The 6,000-nt window shown below is 38.3% G+C and overlaps 1 protein-coding gene across 1 annotated transcript in view; it reads left to right on the top strand.

The window, feature by feature from the left end:
- Positions 1–6,000, top strand: part of NTRK3 (neurotrophic receptor tyrosine kinase 3) — a 217,295-nt gene that overhangs the window by 142,109 nt on the left and 69,186 nt on the right. The gene's annotated exons all lie outside the window — the stretch shown is intronic.

Here is a 6,000-nt window from a genome sequence, read left to right as displayed (position 1 = left end):
CCTTCCTTCCTTCCTTCCTTCCTTCCTTCTTTCCTTCCTTCCTTCCTTCCTTCCTTCCTTCCTTCCGTTGTTTTACCTAATAAAGTCTTCACAGAGCATGGATGGGATAAAGAAAAGATAAAAGACAAATAAATAATAATATTTGCCTTTCCGATTCATAATCTCTGCCATTTTCTCACAAAAGTGATTCTGGATTAAAAAGTGATAGGGCAATACTGGCTTTGAGAATATCTGACAGGGTTCAGCATCTGCCTTCTCATCTGCCAGCCAACAGAACCAAGACAACTGTTAAAATGAGGGGCAAAGCTGAAATTATTCCTTTTGTCGCTGACAAGACAATTCACGTCTGATCTTTTAAAAGCACTAGTGACATCTGCAATTTTCCAGACGCATAATGAAAACCTGCAAAGCAGGGCATCTCAATGGCCTTTCAAAAGCCAACCCCTGGAGCTGTATTCAAGAGCTCTCCTGTCTACCCACGGCTTACTAATCATAGTGCTAAGTGAAGCCATTGTGGCGAGGCCAGGTGAGTCTGCTGTCATTAGATGGAGCAATCTTTCCTCCATCTGAAGGCATGGCAAAGAGGTTGCTTGGAGCCGTGAATCTTGTCATCTTGACCTGCTAAGCTCGGTTTGAATGAGGACAAGTATTGGCAGCATATCTTTAAGCAACGTTGGACTTTGATTTTGCCGAATTAGCAATAGCCTCTCTCTTTTCTCTGTGTGTCAAAGCCAAGCTTTCATTTCCAGTTTTCTGCAGAAACAGATGTAGATCAGCAAAAACAAATGGGGGCTGGCTGCAGGTCTTTATTAGGCCTCTGAGTCAGGCAAAATCTAATTTGAAGCATTTATTTGTTTCAGAAAAATCAGTCTAATTCAATGGGGTCATTCAGACTGAACAGTTAAATTGGGCTGATTGAAACTGAATTTCTGAACTCATTCAGAAAACAAATCATTCACCCAAAACCCTTAGAGGCATAAGATTTGATTCAATGGTTTGACTTATCTGTTGGATTCAGACATTTGATTCAAATCTTAGAATGATTGAATGGCCTTAAAATAGATTTTGGGGATCAAATATTTGCACAGGTTTACTATACATGTTTCTGAGGGATACAGCAAAGTTCCTCTTTCCTCTGGGCAAGCATGCTTCATAAATCAAGAATGTACCTGGGACTTTCAGACCACATCCAAAGCAATTGTGCAGGAAGAAGATCACCTTTGGCAGAATCTAAAAACTCTACAGAACCAGGGAGCTGGATATCATAGAACATGTGATCTGCTTGCTAGTGGTTGTGTGATTTGTTAGTCATAATTTATGGCATTGTGCTGTATGTCAACCTGGCGAGCCATAGGTAAGCAAACCATGATGTTGTAAGCAGTATCTTCCATTAACCACTATTGCTACCAGTCAGTTGTCACCTACTATATTCTTTCCCTTCCATATAGATTTCCTGCCACTCTGAACTTCCTTATCTCTTGCATTATTCCCATTTTTGGACAAGTCTACAAAGACACTGAGCATCTGATTGTGTCAAGAGTGATATTGTATCTGTTTGGGGTGTCCGCAGTCCTTAAGATTCTGGAGATCCTTTCTCTCACAGTGATGGGCTTCCTACCGGCTCTTTGGTGCCCTCCCATCTCAGTTATAGCTCTGTTCATTGAACTGAGAGATTAAGTATGACATAATAGCTCCAAGGGGAGAAGCTAGTAAAATGGAGCTCTCAGTCTGTAAGTGTATGTGAGCAAGAACTAACTTCTCTGCATTTGATATATGTCAATTAACATGCAAGTTATTGACACTTTTTGTGCTGGGTGGGAAAGATGTGGAAACCATTAGCATTATGCAGGCCACATTGCAAAGAAAAGAACTCTTAAGGGCTTGTTGTTATTTAGTTACTAAGCCGTGTCTGACTCTTTGCAACCCATGGACCACAGCACACCAGGCTCCCCTGTCTTCCCCTGTCTCTTGTTGTTTTTTATTCGTTGCATTAATGACACTATCTAACCATCTCATCCTCTGCCATCCCCTTCTCCTTTTGCCGTCTGTCTTTCCCAACATCGGGCTCTTTTCCAATGAGTCCTTGCTTCTCATTTGCTGGCCAAAGTATTTGAGCTTCAGCTTCAGTGTCTGTCCTTCCAAAGAACGGTCAGGGTTGATTTCCTTTGGGAATGCCTGATTTGATCTCCTTGCAGTCCAGGGGATTTTCAAGAGTCTTCTCCAACACCACCATTTGAAAGCATCAGTTCTTTGGTGCTCAGCCTTCCTTATAGTTCAACTTTCACAGTTCTTTTAAGGGCAAATGAAAATATTTAGGAATCTGTAGATTGTTCCTCTTCTGTTTGGCTTATGTTTTTAATATTGGATTTCCTTCTGCATCCGCATCCTGTGATTTAATTTACACCAATTCTCATTGAAGAGATTCTTTTCATTAATAAACAATAAACATAGATTTACTGTACACTGTATTCTGGAAAGGAAATGAAGCACGCTGATACATTACTTCATTTGTAGCAAGTCTTCTTTTCTTGTTGCAGTTCATAGCCCATGCATGTGTTATGATAATACCAGTAAGAAAGAAAGTATTGAATTAAAAACTCCAACAAATGAAGGCAGAGAGAGTCCAATTATAAACTGGGGAGTTGCTAGCATACTGATAGCCCAATAACTGGAAGAACATTTGTTGCTGTTGTTTTTTAAATGAGCATCCTTAGAAGTGACTATTTTATGAGTAATCTAACAATTGCTCCTTTAACCTAGCAACCAATCGGTTTATTTCCACCTGTCACTTTTCTTTGTGTTCTCACATATACTGTATTTGTTCTTTTTCCAAATTTGTCTTAGCTGTTTTATTTTTTAAAAAAAACCTACACAATTTGTTCCTTAAATGCAAATTTAAATTTTGCTTATCTCAAAATATATGAGCATGATCATACATTTCCATAAGTACATGATTTTACATTCCTGGCATTAAAAACTGCATCATGTTGCAACACCTTGCTGAATCTGACGGATTTCAAAAAAGCTAAACAGGATCAGATCTGAGTAGAGTCAGGAATTGCCAGAAAATCTACACTGGAAATTTTTTTAAAAAAATGTGTTGTTGTTGTTGTTAGTTGTGAAGTCGTGTCTGACCCATCACAACCCCATGGGCAACATTCCTCCAGGCTTTCCTGTCTTCTACCATCTTCTGGAGTCCATTTAAGTTCACGCCTCCTGCTTCAGTGACTCCATCCAGCCACCTCATTCTCTGTCGTCCCTTTCTTCTATTGCCCTCCATCTTTCCCAGCATCAGGCTCTTCTCCAGTGAGTCCTTCCTTCTCATTAGGTGGCCAAAGTACTTGAGTTTCAACTTCAGGATCTGGTGCTGTGGCAAAGAACTTTCACACCTTGCCAAAAAAAAACCCAAAAAAACCCTACCTAGAGGTTTCCATATAAAACCAGGTTCAACTTTACCTACCATTTTTACTTTGAGAAGAATGGACACTAAATGGAAAACATGTTCCAATCAATAAATTTATTAGATCAGTCCTTGTTAGAATTTGCTTCCTGTGTCTTTGCTTTCACCTACTTAGATGAGTTTAGCAAGATGAACTACAGTATAGGCAATGAATGATAAATAACCAATCTAGTGACAGTGAGGAGACATAAAAAAGGATCTCAATAAATCTTGGAGGACACATAAGAGGCTTATGTTAAAACACTATTGCGCTATTGATTGCAATAGTGTTGGAATCTTATCTGTATTGTCCCAAGATATGAGGCTGTCGAAAATATTTGGGTTAGAGAAGAAGCAGTTGGAGACAGGCTGTCACCAGAAATGGATCTCCACATTTACCTGCTAAATATCTATCTGTTCAACATAATTGCATATAAGAAAAAGATGATTCAGTTGTGGTAAACAGCTATCAGAAAATCATGAACAGAGTTCATGAGACCTTGAGACCTTCAGATATACTGGTCCTCCCTATGTAAACACGATGTCTCAATTTTTTTTCTTTGAACCCTATTCCCCCCCCCCTTCTCAGCTCATGACTGTATATTTAATGAAGAGATTTTTTGGGGGGAAATCCTGCCATTAAGGTGAAAATAATGGCTAACACCGTGATCTTAAACCAAGCTGAATTCTCAATCAGGAAAATCAAAGGAGCACTACAAAAGTCTACATAATTCCTAGGATCAATTTATGAGGTTTCCCCCCCCCCCCCCCCGAAGCTTGCCCGCCCTTGTATTTATTGCCTATAGAATAAATACATAGCCTGGAAGAGAAAACTACCTGTTTAGCATGGCAACACAATTTCCTGTAGCTGAATACACCGTCAGGCAAAAAGTTATTTTCTGCCCTGCCTTTTAACTAAAAGAAGAATTTAAATTTTGCTGCCCACCCCTCCCGACAGTGCTATCAAATAACTGGGAATTAATTTTGTTTTGCTGGAATCATTTCCCTTTCAGAAACTTGCTCTATTTATGTCTTGCCTGTTTCATTATACCGCATGAAAAGAAATAACCTTCACTTAGCAAATGTACTCAAAGAGTTTGAGACTACAGCCCCTATCAGCCCTAACCAACATGGCCAATGATCAGAAATGATGGGAAGTATTAACACATGTGCAAAACTACCACAATCTTCAAAAGAGCAGGTGGGAATATTTTTCACAAACTGAATATATCAACAACTTGAAAGTATTTCTCTTTTCTATCAAGAGTTGACCCTTTATTGGGCAGGGCATTGGACTAGAAAACATGTAAGGTTTTCCAGCCCTGTGGTTCTATGATTTCTATGATCTTCCTTCCTTCCTTCCTTCCTTCCTTCCTTCCTTCCTTCCTTCCTTCCTTCCTTCCTTCCTTCCTTCCTTCCTTCCTTCCTTCCTTCCTTCCTTCCTTCCTTCCTTCCCTTCGGAAGTGAGACAATATAATCAATGTTGTTATGACATTATTATGACATTGATTAACAATACATAATGTATAAATGACCCCTAAATTGAGTGAATTAAGTCAACAACTCAATATCAGACTATTTCCCCCCTTTTTTAAAGATTAACATTGCCCAGATTCCTCAAAACAAGGGGAATTGTCCATCTGCATTTGGTCCCACCTTCTCTTATGTTTTATTTTGACTTTTATTTATCTATTTTTCTATCTAATGAAATAAGAGAGTGAAAAAGAACCAAAATCTCATGGATTTGTCAATGTCGTCTTGGCTATGGCCTCACTTCATTGAACTTAATTGGATCAAATCTTCTTAATTATGGCCCCATCTCTCTTTGTTGATGATATCATGATGTTCCTTTCTTCTAAGATTCAGGCCACCAGTGTTTGGACTATCTTATTCCTCATTATTTTTCTTCTCATACATCCCCTGTGGCTGCATTGGGCCACTGTGAATTTGCTAATCTCTTTAAAATATATTCTTTTCTTTCTGTTCATTTGCCTTATCCTTCAGTTTGTTCTTTAATTTGCATTACCGTAATGTACCTATGTCTCATTTTCTGCTTTTTATTCCTTTTCTTTCCTTCTTCTTGGCTGCTCCAATATTTTCTCTGTCCAGAAACAGGATCATTTACTCCTTTATTACTTTCTCTTCATTGGTTATCCCATGTTCCCCCATTTCTAATTTAAATTTGTGTTATTAAATTTTAGTGCATTCACTGTTTAGCTCTACTCTTATTTCCTCCCCTCTCCTTTAAATGTGTACTTCCTTCCTCTACTTGGACCTTGACTCTTTTTAACCGAAGTGTTTCTATTATTTCATCTCACTAATATTCCTTTTTTTAAATAGCTACTTTCTATTTGAGCAATTTTCTACTTATTAAGAACTAGCTTTGGGTTTTAAGAAATTTCTTAAGGTGTATTTGCTTTGATTAGCTGTTTCCCAACGATTTCTTTCTCGCTTAACTCCTATTCTTCTTTTATTTTGTATTATCATGCTTTCCATTTTTATCTGTTAGATCCAAGGTTGACATGTGAGGCTTGGAATTATTTTTAGAAAAAAATGATATG

Source organism: Protobothrops mucrosquamatus, unplaced genomic scaffold (assembly GCF_001527695.2).
Source record: "Protobothrops mucrosquamatus isolate PMUCROS unplaced genomic scaffold, P.Mucros_1.0 scaffold567, whole genome shotgun sequence".
Classification (NCBI taxonomy): domain Eukaryota; kingdom Metazoa; phylum Chordata; class Lepidosauria; order Squamata; family Viperidae; genus Protobothrops; species Protobothrops mucrosquamatus.
Note: the sequence above shows the minus strand (reverse complement) of the source record. Positions and strands in the feature narration are given on the sequence as shown.